At 44.6% G+C, this 16,096-nt stretch overlaps 1 protein-coding gene across 1 annotated transcript in view; it reads right to left on the minus strand.

The window, feature by feature from the left end:
- Positions 1 to 16,096, minus strand: part of LOC109932026 (kinesin-like protein KIF24) — a 101,672-nt gene that overhangs the window by 78,677 nt on the left and 6,899 nt on the right. The gene's annotated exons all lie outside the window — the stretch shown is intronic.

Below are 16,096 nucleotides of genomic sequence, written 5' to 3' on the forward strand. Positions count from 1 at the left end.
GTAGGAGGCCTTGGGGTGGTGTCCAGGAGGAGGGGATGTGTTGGAGGTGGGAGGAGGGGTCAGTAGAGGGAGGGTTAGGCTCACGGTTAAAGAAGTAAGCGCGGAGGTGGAGGCAGCGGAAAAACTGTTCAACGTCCAAGCGTGCGCAGTATTCGTTGATGTGTGGGTGGAGGGGGACAAAGGTGAGCCCTTTAGCGAGGACTGACCGTTCGTCCTCAGTAAGGGGGAGGTCTGGGGGGGATGGTGAAAACTCGGCAGGGCTGGGTGCTGCTGTCTCCTCTGGAGCTGCTGCCTGTGGAGGTGATGGGCGGAGCGACGTCAGCGGTGGGCGGAACGATGTCAGTGTCAGCGGTGGGCGGAGTTGCGTCGGCGGTGGGCGGAGCAGGGTAGGCGGCGGCAGCACCAGTGTCAGCACCGGTGTCGGCAGGTGCATCCTCAGTGTCTGTGGAGTTAGCCTCGGAAATGGAGGCGGTGGCATCAGCAGCGGTGTCGATGGCGTTCGCTGTCCCGGAAGTGGTGTACCCAGCAGCAGCGGATGTGACGTCATCCGTGGGTGCTCCGCCAGTGGCCACATGACCAATGGTGGCGGGCATACTGTGGGGAAAGTCCTGGGTAGGGTTGGGGATTTGGGGGGTGGAGGAATCCCGTTTTGGGTGGCAGGGACCAGTAAGTTTACTGTACTTACGGTTCTTAGTGTCCAAACCTTTCCAGATAGCAAGACACTCAATTTCAAATAATATTCATTCGCAGAAATACTGGACTTCTACTTAATCAAAATACATTTACACCTACTCTAAACTATCAGGAAACCACTTCACCACAAAGGGGACAACAGAAACAAAATGGGTAATATAGATTTGAAAAGTGATAACGGAGCACACAGTCTGTATAACTGCTCGCCCTGATCTGGGAGAGATAGAGGGAGAACGCCATCCCCACTGTTATCTCCAGAAGAGGGATCCCAGACAGCTACTCTCTCCAAGAACTATTTGCACAGCTATCTCCCTGCAACGTACCAACACAGGCCTGTTCCGTACCAGGGGAACCAATGGCAACCAAGCACGACCAGCAAATCTGACGACCGATGACCTCTGAAAATCACCGACATGACTGACAAGGCCTCAGACACATCCTGAGGTAAAAACCAGCTCATAAAACTACCACAACTAAGAAAACCCAAGTTCTCAAACCAGAGTGAAGGCCTACACCATCCCAAGTCTTCAGTGAAGCACCAGCTACGACAAGTGGGAACGGCCAGCTGTATTTTAAAATCGTGCTTATCCCCAGTAGTGAGCCTATTTCCTCGAGACCCAAAGTATCCAAACTGGCTAGCAGGGAGGGAAAGGTGGAGTGGTGACAGTGCAGGGCACCCCAAGGTCAGGAAGTCTAATTAAAGTGTCTGTGTTTGAAATTTACTGTTTAGTTTCTAGTAGTAATTAACCTGTGCTGTGAAGAACTGATCGTGTCAGTTTCACTGTTTTGAATTTGCCATTTTATCTCTTGTACTTTATTCACCTTTGTGTTATTTCCCTGTTTATTACTTTTGCCTTTTTATTTCTTGTGATATATCTTTGCATTTACTAAGTGCAGAGATTCTTTGCCCTGAAACACCTGTCTACTGCCTTCTTCATATCACATTCCTAAATTAAGTCCAGTGTCAGAACCAGGATCTGGGGGTGATTCAAACCACCTAAAAAAAAAATATCAGCAGATTACTGATCACAAACCAGAATCCCTACAGTCCTCAGATATCCTTCAATAATCCATAAAATATTCAATTGTGAGAAACAGCAGGAGAGCAGGCCCAGTTTTAGATGTGATCCAGCCCAGAAGCCCCCCGTTTGGCTTTTGATTCTTAGCAAATTCCTGGGTTCAATTCCAGCCTCAGGCAACTGTCTGTGTGGAGTTTGCACATTCTCCCAGTGTCTGCTTGGGTTTCTTCTGGGTGCTCTACTTTGCTCCCACAGCCCAAAGATGTGCAGGTTAGGTGGATTGGCAGTGCTAAATTGCCCACAGTGATCAGGGATGTGTAGGTTAGGTGGATTAGCCATGGGAAATGCAGAGCTACAGGTATAGGGTAGAGGGGTCAGTCTGTGTGGGATCCTCTTTGGAGAGTTTGTGTGGATGTGTTGGGCCGAATGGCCTGTTTCCACACTGTAGGGGTTCAATGATCAAAGTGGAACACATTTAGAGCAATTCTATCACAAAAACTTCTCCCACCTGGATTGATTCCTGTGCCAATTCCTTCTGTCCTTCAAATGTTTACTCATGTCAATTGAAATCATCATCAGCTTATTTTAATATGACTTTGTATTGTAAAATCCTTCACTTTCCTCTTGCGGGCATTGATGCTACTGAAGTTCTGGGACTTGTCTTATGGGAAATCCCCATCAGTGAAACCACCAACAAATCCTTCTTTTCAGTTTGTCTTGGTACCCAAGTTGTTTTGGTAGCATAACAAAAGGTTAGAAGGTTCTGCTGATGGGGTTAGATGAGTAGAACGCATGGAGGATCGTGTGGAGCATAAACACCAGCAAAGACTAGCTGGGCTGCATGATAGCTTCTATGCCACCAATCATACATAATCCGATGTAATGTTGCTTAACAGATAAATGTGGATCTGGACACCAGGAAGTACTTCTGTGTTCCTCTTCTTCAACCATCCTTTATTACCTCTAAACCTGACTATTATAATGCTCTTCTGGATGGTCACCTATCATCTTACGTAAACTTGAAATCATTCAAAACTTAGCAGCCCATATCCTAACTCTCACAGAATTCTGTTCACCTGTTGTATCCATGGTTGCCAACCTACATTGGCTATCAGTCTAGCAATACCTCGACTTGAAAATTCTCACACTCGTTTACAGATACGTCCACGGCCTCTCCCCATATCTGTAACCTCCTCTTGCTCTATAACTCTGAGATCTCAGCAATCTTTGGATGCCAGATTTTCCTTGCCTAAGAATTTTTGACCATGCCTTCAGTTACCCCAGGTTTAAACTCTGGAATCCCCTCCCCAACCCTTTCTGCTACTTTTCTCTACTTTTCTTTCCTTCTTTGTGATGTTTCTTACAACCTGCCTCTTCGACCAAGGTTTTAGTCACTAGTTGTTATATCTCCTAACACGGCTGCCAAATTTTACTTCATAACCTACCCTTTAAAAGGCACCACCTAAACTGAAGTTAATGTTGCTGTTCCATAAGACCTGCAGCTACAACGTCTGACCATGAGGCAAGAGCTTTACTACCGAGTCAAGATTAGGTAAATAATATGAATTGCTTGAGCTGTAACCATTCTCCGATTCTAAATGAAAAAAACTTTACAAGACTGATTTTCTGTGGCTGTTTAGTTATTGTAATCAGTCCAGGGAGTAGATTTGTTTTTAAATCCAAATTCTCAGTAGATCCAGTCTTACGTATTTGAAACTGATTAAAATAAATATTTGTCAAGAATAAATCTTCAAGTTAGGGTGAAATAGAGGGGTTGTGTTACTTGTTCTGAGGTCTTCCGGACACTGCCTGGATGATGTAGCTGTTAAAAAAAAATATAAGGACGTCCAAATTGCTTTTTTCTAGCAAGAAGAAACATACAAATTGGAGCAGGAGTAAGCCTTTGCCCTTTCACCCTGTTTTACCATGCTATATCATGACAGATCGTCTACTTCAACGCAATATTCCCACGCTATCTTCACATTCCTTGATAACATTAGTAACTCAAAATCTATCAATTTATCTATCTTGAACTTGTTTAATAAATGAACATCCAACAGCCTCTGGGGTAAAGACTTCCATGGATTTACGTTCTAACTGAAGAATCTCTTTGCTTTTTATTCAGGAATGTTGTCTCTTAGTTATAGATTTCATAGTCAGAGGTAACACCCTTTCTGCATCGATTCTGTCCAGTCCTTTTAAGACTTTTGTCCGTTTCGTGAGATTGCCTCTGATTCTTTGCAAAGATCGGTGGGTTAGTTTATCTAAAACAGTAAAATAAGTCATGAAACTGATCTTGCAACAAACCAGTTGATTTCTGGATCCAGTTTGCCAACTCCAAGCAGACTACTAAATTAATTTTTTTAAACATTTATATACAGACAGCATGTAAAAGTGCTTAAAAGTAAACTCTCTTAAAGACAACAGACACTGACAACAATCTCCTTGGTCATGCCTGGTTTTAAGCAGTTAAGATGGGGGTCTAAAAAATAGCTAATCTACATTTCTACCTGGAGACAGCAAGAGTGAGAACAGCATGACAGCCCAGATCAAACACAGATTGAAAGCACCAAATTCATGATGATTTGAAACAAAGCTGCAAGTTTTACAATGTTTGTGTTAAAAGAAGAACTATCAAGAAAAACCTTCACTATGAAAACCAGTTTGAAGATGAAAAGTTACCAAACTGGGAAAAGGAAGAATGGAAGTAAACCCTTGGGAGCGGAGAATCATTTCTGGCATGTTCCAGGATAATTTAATGTCTAGTTAGTATACAAGATAAAATAAACCTTGGAAGTGGACTTTTCGGTTGTGTTAAAAGAAAAGTGAGGGAACGGGGGTGCTGTGTTCTGCACTTTAAAATACAAATACCTACAATAAATAGTATTAAGTCAATAACACCAACTTTGAAGGACAACTAGGTATGGGCAATAAATGACTCAGGGATAGTAAGAACTGCAGATGCTGGAGTCAGAGATAACACAGTGTGGAGCTGGAGGAACACAGCAGGCCAGGCAGCATCAGAGGAGCAGGAAAGTTGACTTGGCACGGTGGCTCATTGGTTAGCACTGCTGCCTTACAGTGCCAGGGACCGGGGTTCAATTCCACCTTCAGGCAACTGTCTGTGTGGAGTTTGCACATTCTACCCATGTCTGCGTGGGTTTCCTCCGGGTGCTCCAGTTTCCTCCCACAGTCCAAAGATGTACAGGATTGGTCATGCTAAATTTCCCATTGTGCCCAGAGATGTTTAGGTTAGGTGGGTTGGACATGGGAATAGGCAGGGGTAGGGGAATGGGTCTGGGTGGGATGCTCTTCGGAGGAGCGGTGTGGACTTGTTCGGCCGAATGGCCTGTTTCCACACTGCAGGGATTCAATGTTTTGGGTCAGGACCCTTCATCTTTCTGAAGAAGGGTCCTGACCCAAAACATCAACTTTCCTGCTCCTCTATTGCTGCCTGGCCTGCTGTATTCCTCCAGCTCCACACTGTGTTTGCTGTGGTTGGTTCGCTCGCCGAGCTGGTTCATTCGTTCGCAGACGTTTCATTACCGTGCTGGGAAACATCATCAGTCCAGTCTCCAATGAAGCGCTCTTGTAGTTTCCTGCCTAGCATTTAAACTCTGGGGTCTGTTGGAGTTGATTACCTAATTTCTGATTTTTCTTCACAGTGGTGTATATATAGGGTCCAATTCAACGTGTTTATTGATGGCCTTCTCCGTGGAGAATAGGCCCCTAGAAATTCCCGGGCTTGTCTCTGCTTGGCCTGTCCTAGGATCCTGGTGTTATCTCAATCAAACTGGTGGTTCTCCTCATCCGTGTGAATGGAGACGAGTGAGTATTGGTCGTGTCTTTTTGTTGCTAGTTGGTGTGCATGTATTCTGGTGGCCAGTTTCCTTCCTGTCTGTCCAATGTAATGTTTGTCACAGTCCTTGCATTGAATCTTGTACATCACGTTGGTTGTTCTGTCCATAGTGGGTAAGGGGTCTTTGGTTCGAGTTAGCAGTTGGCATAGGGTTGACGTAGGTTTGTGTACCACTCTGATGCCCAATGGTTGTAGGAGTCTTGTGGTCAGTTCAGATATGTTCTTGATGTACGGTAACATGACGAGTGTGTTAGGGTGTACTGTATCTTCCTGTTGTTGTTTGTGTGATAGGTATCGTCGGACTCAGCTGTTCGGGTATCCATTGTCCTGAAATACTTGGTAGAGGTATTATTCTTCATTTTGGCATAGTTCCGGATTGCTGCAGTATGTTGTCACTTGTTTAAATAGTGTTTTCACGCAACTGTCTCCTCTAAACTAAACGGACTAAACTAAAGGAGACACACCAACTAATAAACAATACTCTCACCGGCGGTTAAGGAGAACTACCAGTTTGATTGGGACAACATCAAGATCCGAGGACAGGCCAAACAGAGACAAGCATGGGAATTTCTAGAGGCCTGGTTCTCCACCAAGGCGGCCATCAATAAACATGTAGAATTAGATTCGATATATACACCACTGAGAAGAAAAATCGGAAATGAGGTAAACAACTCCAGAGATTAAAACTTGGCGGGAAAATACAACAGCACTTCATTGGAGGCTGCACTGATGATGTTTCCCAACAGGGTAATGAAATGTCTGCAAACTAACGAACAGCTCAGCATGCAAACCAACCACAGCATCCACAACCCGAGCTACACGTCTATTCAAGAACCTCCACACTGTGTTATCTATGGGCAGTAAATGTTGGCCCAGCTCGTAACGCCGTACATTCCATAAATGAATAATTTTTAAAAATGCTTTCAGGCTGTTTGTTATAGTAGAAAATCTTGTAACCTGCAATCTTAATGCACCACTGTTTCAGCTATCAAGTGAAAGTACAAGTTTCATTTTAATTTAAGTTATTGGTCTCTGACAACATGGCATCTATAAATCATCAGATATAAGCCAAGTTTAGAAGCACATAATCATCCATAGTAATTATTGCATTGTATCTATAAATTAAACAGAAAGCTCATGATTTCACAGTACAGCCTTTCAAGTAACATTTGCAGGGAAATTCAATCATGTAGCCCACTGGACATTGGAATTCAAAAACAGATTTGGAGAAAATTTATTGTGACAAAAAGTGCTGGATAAGCATTGCAGCACGTGGAGAAACATCCCTTCATAATGTTCCTGAACACAAGAAACATTAAAGGACATAACTGCATTTAGCTGCTTCCCTCAGACAAAAAATTAACTTACTTCGAGTTGAATGAAAATCAAAACAGAACGTAATGCTTCAACCTGTCAACTGTAATTGTTAGATAACCACACCACAAGACTGAACTCTTCCTAAGGCTAAATTTCAAACACTTTAGAGAAGGGGGCATTGGATGCATAGTTAGAAAGAAACAATGAGCAGGGTTACAGGAAAAAGCAGAAGATTGGCAGAGTTTTTTTATTCATTCATGGGATGAGGGCATCGCTGGCTAGGCAGCATTTATTGCCCATCCCTAATTGCCCAGAGGGTAGTTGAGAATTAACTACATTGCTGTGGGTCTGGAGTCACATGTAGGCCAGACCAGATAAAGATGGTAGTTTCCTTCCCTAAAGGACATTACCGAACCAGATCGGTTTTTCCAACAATCGACAATGGATTCATGGTCATCATTAGACTCTTAATTCCAGATATTTATTGGATTCAAATTCCACCATCTGTCGTGGCGGGATTCGAACCTGGATCCCCAGAACATTATCTGGGTCTTTGGATTTACAGTCCAGCGATAATACCACTAGGTCACTGCCTCCCCTAAAATGTTAAAATGCCCAGAAAGCCAGTGTAAACGTGATCGGCCAAGCGGCCTCCTTCTGTTTCATAATAAAACCAGAGCCAACAATTGTTATGCAGCAGTGCTAGTGTAGCTCTGAATATTCTTCAATTAGCAGACACTGAAGACAATGAAATTAACTCAGTGCACCAGGAATCACTCTCCATTACAGATACGCCAGCCTTACAATTACAAGGTAACGCAGACCCTCATTTCTCTCAAAAGACAGGATCACAATGATAGGAAGAAAAAAAAAAGATGCCAAAGATAAAGTATCAAGCAACATAACGGCATTTTAAACCTGTTTGCTGTTTCAGGGCAGACTGACAGAAAAAGAACTTATGTTGGTGATTAAGTGGAGGCAGAGGCCTTAGAACTTCTCATACTTTTGGATTTGGATAGTATGTACGAAGTCTCTGCTGCCTCATTTGAGAAGACCCATCCCTTTGTTGAAGTACAATGAAATATATAGTATACGTATTTCACAGAACACACCAAGGATTTGCAACAGCAACTGCATCTACAGCTACATGAAGAAATTTTTTTCTATGGAGATCATGGCACTAAAGGCAAGCAGAATGAGACCAGCAACCTTATCTTTCAAATCCTAGCAGCTGCAACCCCATGATCATTAAACATGAATGGATCTGTGAAAAAGTTGTAGACAACACAGCCAATTGGAGCTACTGGCGACACAGAATGCCTTAGAGAATCTTAAAGTCGAATATCAAGAACATCTCAAACAAATCGAAGTTAAATAATAATTACAGCGTTCTAACCATGTCAAAGACTGTTGAACTAAATGCCTGGGCATGAGCTGGCAATGAGCACTGCTAAGTCTTGGAGACTGAAATAGAAAAGGTTACGAAGATTTCTGAAGTTCCTATGCAGAGACAACCAGTATTCTGATGCAATTGATGAACAAAAAGATACATTGATGGAGGGAAAAGTCTCTTTCTTATGAGAGCATTCAGAATTACAAGAAACTCCAAGAGTCCAAAGATGTGCAAGTTAGGTGGATTGGCCATGCTAAATTGCCCATAGCGTCCAGGGATGTGCAGGCTGGGTGGATTAGCCATGGGAAATGCAGGGTTATAGGGACATTATGGGGTGTGGGTCCAGATGGGATGCTCTTCGGAGGATCAGTGTAAACTCAAAGCAGTGTAGGCCTGCTTTCCCACTGAAGGGATTTTATGATTCTATGAACTCAGTCATACAGCATGGAAACAGACCCTTCAGTCCAACTTGTCCAGGCCAACCAACTTTTTCAAACTGTGGATTATTAGCTGTGGAAAACTTTCTTCTAAAATAAATGAGTCTTATGTTTGAAAAATAAACTCATGAGAACAAAAATTTCTGTTTAAGTTTGCAGAAGACTATCAGGAAAAGTAACTCTATACTAATAATGGCCAGCACATGCAGAATGAGGATGATACTTTGGAAAAAAAAAGCATAAAAATACTCATTTTTGAGTAAACCCAGTTGTCATCAAACCTGCAGACCACAGTGCTACACAGAAACTTTATAGATCCTGGTCAAGAAGTCTATTTCCTTATGAACCAAAATATACTTCTACTTTTTGACCAAGTTCCAGGAATGTTCTTGTCTGCAGAAAACTGCCCTCCCATTTCACCCTTCTACTTACCTTCTCAGACATCAATAATGGAGCATACTGAAAATAACCAATGCTGGAGATCACAGCGAGTCAGACAGCATCCATGTAGAGAGAGAAAGCTAACATTTCATATCTAGATGACTTCATCACAGCTGAAGTGGTGTAGTGGGACAGCATTTATGCTATAGTTTGGGGAGCTGGGGGTAGTGGGTTTCGGGTGCTGGTGAAGAAAAGATTTTGATAGTTCAGATAGTTGTTGATGGGTGCTGTGGGGAAGAGGGGTGCTGTTAGTGGTTGTGGAATGGACTAGAGTGGATGGTGAGGTAAGATTGTTCCTTCTGGGACACCCCAGTCCATTCCACAACCACCAACACCAGCCCACTCTCTCCACGGCACCTTCGCATGTAACCACAGAAGGTACAACACCTGCCCCTTCACCTCCTCCCTGTTCACCATCCAAGGACCTAAGTAGTTTTTCTAGGTGAACAAGCATTTCACCTGTACCTCCTCCAAATCTTGTGTATTGTATTTGCTGCACCCAATGTGACCTACGCTATATTGGAGAAACCAAACGTAGACTGGGTGACCACGCTGCGGAACACCTCTGGTCTGTGTGCAAAGCATGACCCCAACCTTCCTGTATCTGCTTATTTTAACACAGCATCCTGCTCACATGCCCACACGTCAATCCTTGGCAGGCTGCAGTATTCCAGTGAATCACAGCGCAAACTGAAGGAACAACATCTCATCTTCTGACCAGGTACTTTACAGCCTTCTGGACTTAATATTGAGTTCAACACCTTCACATTGTGAACCATTTCTTCCCTTTCTTTTAGCTTGTTACATTCTGTTATCATGCCCTCTCTCCCCTCCCGCCATTCCAGTGGGACTGTCTGTCCTTTCAAGCCTGGCAGGAGACACACCATTGTTCTGCCATTCTCACATTCCGATCACTTAATCTGAGCTATGAACATCTTTTCTCCAACAGCACCATACACCTACTACACCCCCGCCCAAACTATAGCATAAATGCTGGCCCTCCACACTTCACTTCAGCTCTGATGAAGAGTCATTGAGACTCAAAACATTAGCTTGCTCTCTCTCCATGGATGCTGTCTGGCCTGCTGTGATCTCCAGCATTGGTTACTTTCAGTAGAGATTCCAGCATCTGCAGTAATTTGCTCCTAATAATGGAGTATATATTTAATCAAGCAGGAGGCTCCACAAACATCCGCATCCTCAATGACAGAAAAACTCAGTGCATCAGTGCAAAAGATAAGGTTGAAGCATTCACAACCATCTACAGCAAGAACTGCTGAGTGGATGCGCCATCTCTGCATCCTCCAGTAGTCCCCAGCATCACAGAAACCAGCCTTCAGCCAATTCGATTCACTCCACGTAATATCAAGAAATGGTTGGAGGCATTGGACAATGCAAAGACTTTGGTCCCTGACAACATTCTGACAATAACACTGAAGATTTGTGCTTCAGTACTTGCCGCACCCTTAGCCAAGCTGTTCCTGCACAGCTACAACGTTGGCATCTACCCTATCATGTGAAAAATTTCTGAGGGTATGTCCTGTACACAAAAAGCATGACAAATCCAACACAGCCAATTACTGTCCCATCAGCCTACTCTCAATTATCAGTAAATTAGTGGAAGGTGACATCATCAATGCTATTAAGCAGCATCTGCTTTGCAACAACCTGTACACTGATGCACAGTTTTAGCTCCTGGCTTCATTACTGCCTTGATTCAAACATGGACAAAACAGCTGAATTCCAGAGGTGAGGTGAGAGTGACAGACCTTGATATCAAGATCACATTCAACCGAGTGTGACATCAAGCAGCCCTTGCAAAACTCGAATCAATGAGAAAACTCTCCAGTGAGTCATGACTGGCACATGGGAAGATTGGTGGTCATTGTTGGAGATCAGTCATCTGAGCTCCAGGATATCTCTGCAGGAATTCCTCAGGGTAGTGTCCTCAGCCCAAGCATCTTCAGCTGCTTCAGCAATGACTTTCTCTCCATCATAAGGTCAGAAATGGGAATGATCACCAGTTGTTGCACAATGTTTTCACCAGTTGCAGCTCCTCAGATTCTGAACCAATCAATGTCCAAATCCAACAAGATCTGAGCAATATCTAGGCTTGGGCCAATAAGTGACAAGAAACGACCATCTATATAATGAGAGAATCTAACCACTGTCCTTTGACATTCAAAGGTATTACAACACTGAATCCTCCACTATCAATATCCTGGGGTTACCACTGACCAGATACTGAACTGGACTCATCATATAAAAACAGTTGGTACAAGAACAAATCAGAGGCTAGAACATAGAACATAGAACATAGAACATTACAGCGCAGTACAGACCCTTCGGCCCTCGATGTTGCGCCGACCTGTGAAACCAATCTGAAGCCCATCTAACCTACACTATTCCATTATCATCCATATGTTTATCCAATGACCATTTAAATGCCCTTAAAGTTGGCGAGTCTACTACTGTTGCAGGCAGGGCATTCCACGTCCTTACTACTCTGAGTAAAGAACCTACCTCTGACATCTGTCCTATATCTATCATCCCTCAATTTAAAACTATGTCCCTTCGTGCGAGCCATCACCATCTGAGGGAAAAAAGCTCTCGCTGTCCACCCTATCTAATCCTCTGATCATCTTGTATGTCTCTATCAAGTCACCTCTTAACCTTCTTCTCTCTAATGAAAACAGCCTCAAGACCCTCAGCCTTTCCTCATAAGACCTTCCCTCCATACCAGGCAACATCCTGGTAAATCTCCTCTGCACCCTTTCCAATGCTTCCACATCCTTCCTATAATGCGGTGACTAGAACTGTACGCAATACTCCAAGTGCGGCCGCACCAGAGTTTTGTACAGCTGCAACATGACCTCATGGCTCCGAAACTCAATCCCTCTACCAATAAAACCTAACATACTGTACGCCTTCTTAACAACGCTATCAACCTGGGTGGCAACTTTCAGTGACCTATGCACATGGACACCGAGATCTTTCTGCTCATCCACACTACCAAGAATCTTACCATTAGCCCAGTACTCTGTATTCCTGTTACTCCTTCCAAAGTGAATCACCTCACGCTTTTCTGCATTAAACTCCATTTGCCACCTCTCAGCCCAGCTCTGCAGCTTATCTATGTCCCTCTGTAACCTGCAACATCCTTCCGCACTATCCACAACTCCACCGACTTTGGTGTCATCCGCAAATTTACTAACCCATCCTTCTACGCCCTCATCCAGGTCATTTATAAAAATGACAAACAGCAGTGGCCCCAAAACAGATCCTTGAGGTACAACACTAGTAACTGAACTCCAGGATGAACATTTCCCATCAACCACCACCCTCTGTCTTCTTACAGCTAGCCAATCTCTGATCCAAACCGCTAAATCACCCTCAATCCCATGCCTCCGTATTTTCTGCAATAGCCTACCGTGGGGAACCTTATCAAACGCTTTACTGAAATCCAAATACACCACATCAACCGCTTTACCCTCATCCACCTGTTTGGTCACCTTCTCAAAGAACTCAATAAGGTTTGTGAGGCACGACCTACCCTTCACAAAACCGTGTTGACTATCCCTAATCAAATTATTCCTTTCCAGATGATTATAAATCCTATCTCTTATAATCCTTTCCAACACTTTACCCACAACCGAAGTAAGGCTCACTGGTCTATAATTACCAGGGTTGTCTCTACTCCCCTTCTTGAACAAGGGGACAACATTTGCTAGTCTCCAGTCTTCTGGCACTATTCCTGAAGACAATGACGACATAAAGATCAAAGCCAAAGGCTCTGCAATCTCCTCTCTAGCTTCCCAGAGAATCCTAGGATAAATCCCATCCGGCCCAGGGGACTTATCTATTTTCACACCTTGCAGAATTGCTAACACCTCCTCCTTCTGAACCTCAATCCTGTCTAGTCTAATAGACTGTATCTCAGTATTCTCCTCGACAACATTGTCTTTTTCCTGCGTGAATACTGACGAAAAATATTCATTTAGCACCTCTCCTATCTCTTCGGACTCCACGCACAACTTCCCACTACTGTCCTTGACCGGCCCCAATCTTACTCTTGTCATTCTTTTATTCCTGACATACCTATAGAAAGCTTTCGGGTTTTCCTTGATCCTACCTGCTAAAGACTTCTCATGTCCCCTCCTGGCTCCTCTTAGCTCTCTCTTTCAGTCCTTCCTGGCTAACTTGTAACTCTCAAGCGCCCTCACTGAGTCTTCACGCCTCATCTTTACATAAGCCTCCTTCTTCCTCTTGACAAGAAATTCAACTTCTTTAGTAAACCACGGTTCCCTCGCTCGACCGCTTCCTCCCTGCCTGACAGGTACATACTTCTCAAGGACACGCAGTAGCTGTTCCTTGAACAAGCTCCACATTTCAATTGTGCCCAGCCCCTGCAGTTTCCTTCTCCATCCTATGCATCCTAAATCTTGCCTCATCGCCTCAATTGCCTTTCCCCAGCTATAACTCTTACCCTGCGGTATATACCTATCCCTTTCCATCGCTAAAGTAAACGTAACCAAATTGTAGTCACTATCACCAAAGTGCTCACCTACCTCCAAATCTAACACCTGGCCTGATTCATTACCCAGTACCAAATCCAATGTGGCCTCGCCTCTTGTTGGCCTATCTACATACTGTGTCAGGAAACCCTCCTGCACACATTGGACAAAAACTGACCCATCTGAAGTACTCGAACTATAGCGTTTCCAGTCAATATTTGGAAAGTTAAAGTCCCCCATAACAACTACCCTGTTACTTTCGCTCCTGTCCAGAATCATCTTTGCAATCCTTTCCTCTACATCTCTGGAACTTTTCGGAGGCCTATAGAAAACTCCCAACAGGGTGACCTCTCCTTTCCTGTTTCTAACCTCAGCCCATACTACCTCAGTAGACGAGTCCTCATCAAACGTCCTTTCTGCCACCGTAATACTGTCCTTGACTAACAATGCCACACTTCCCCCTCTTTTACCACCTTCCCTGATCTTACTGAAACATCTAAAGCCCGGAACTTGCAACAACGATTCCTGTCCCTGCTCTATCCATGTCTCCGAAGTGGCCACAACATCGAAGTCCCAGGTATCAACCCATGCTGCAAGTTCACCCACCTTATTCCGGATGCTCCTGGCATTGAAGCAGACACACTTCAAACCACCTTCCTGCCTGCCGGTACACTCCTGTGACCTTGAAACCTTATTCATGACCTCACTACTCTCAATCTCCTGGACACTGGAGCTACAATTCATGTTCCCATCCCCCTGTTGAATTAGTTTAAACCCTCCCGAAGAGCATTAGCAAATTTCCCCCGCAGGATATTGGTACCCCTCTGGTTCAGGTGTAGACCATCCTGTTTGTAGAGGTCCCACCTACCCCAGAATGAGCCCCAATTATCCAGGTATCTGAATCCCTCCCTCCTGCACCATCCCTGTAGCCACGTGTTCAACTGCTCTCTCTCCCTATTCCTCGCCTCGCTAGCACGTGGCACGGAACAAACCAGAGATGACAACTGTTTGTTCTAGCTCTAAGCTTCCACCCTAGCTCCTTGAATTTCTGCCTTACATCCCCATCCCTTTCCTACCTATGTCGTTGATGCCTATGTGGACCACGACTTGGGGCTGCTCCCCCTCCCCCTTAAGGATCCCGAAAACACGATCCGAGACATCACGGGCCCTGGCACCTGGGAGGCAACACACCAACCGCGAGTCTATCTCGTTCCCACAGAATCTCCTATCTGTCCCCCTAACTATGGAGTCCCCAATGACTAATGCGCTCCTCCTCTCCCCACTTCCCTTCTGAGCAACAGGGACAGACTCTGTGCCAGAGACCTGTACCCCATGGCTTACCCCTGGTAAGTCATCCCCCCCAACAGTATCCAAAACGGTATACTTGTTTTTGAGGGGAATGGCCACAGGGGATCCCTGCACTGTCTGCCTGTTCCCTTTCCGTCCCCGACTGTAACCCATTTACCTTTTCTCCTGAGGTGTGACTACCTCCCCGTAACTCCTCTCAATTACCCCCTCAGCCTCCCGAATGATCCGAAGTTCATCCAGCTCCAGCTCCAGTTCCCTAACGCGGTTTCCGAGGAGCTGGAGTTGGGTGCACTTCCCGCAGATGAAGTCAGTGGGGACACTAGTGATGGCCTTTCCCTCCCACATTCTACAGGAGGAGCATGCAACTGCCCTAACATCCATTCCCACTGTTCTGAATTCTGGAAAAAAAAATGAGTAACCTTACCAAATCGGCGCTCAGAACCTTTTGTTTTTGGTTAGAGGAGGAGGATGGGTGGGAGACACTACCAAAGTAGTGTTTCAGGTAAAGCAACCGCCCAAATATATTACCTCACTTACTCAGCCGTCCCGTGTCTGCTCCTGCTCAGCGTGCACGCCACCTATTCACGAGGTATGTTTTTAAAGAATTAACTTATCTTCCCGGCAGCCCCCCGGTCCTCGCTCTCACTGCTCCCGCTGCTGCTGCAAAAATGGAGGCCACTGATCTCACGAGGTAAGCTTTTAAACGATTAACTTACCTTCACAGCAGCCCCCTGGTCCTCGCTCTCACTGCTCCTGCTGCTGCTGCAAAAATGACTAGGAATACTGCAGGACGTAACTCACCTCCTGATTCCCCAAACCCTGTCCAACATTTAGAAGGCACACCCCACATCAGGTGTGTAATGGAATATCCCACACTTGCCTTAATGAGTGCTGCTCCAAAAACACTGCAGAACCTTCTACCTGCACTGCTAATTACAAGTTGAAAAATCTGTCAAATTCAATTTCCCTTTCATAAATCCACATTGACTCCTCCCAACTGTGCTATGATTTTCTAAGACGTCCATTATTGTATTTTTAAATAACAGGTTCCAACATTTTCCCTACCATGGGTGGCGAACTGGGCTGGAGTTTTCCCATTTCTCTGTTCTTTCTTT

The sequence above is a fragment of the Rhincodon typus genome, chromosome 1 (genome assembly GCF_021869965.1).
Source record: "Rhincodon typus isolate 14 chromosome 1, sRhiTyp1.1, whole genome shotgun sequence".
Lineage (NCBI taxonomy): Eukaryota > Metazoa > Chordata > Chondrichthyes > Orectolobiformes > Rhincodontidae > Rhincodon > Rhincodon typus.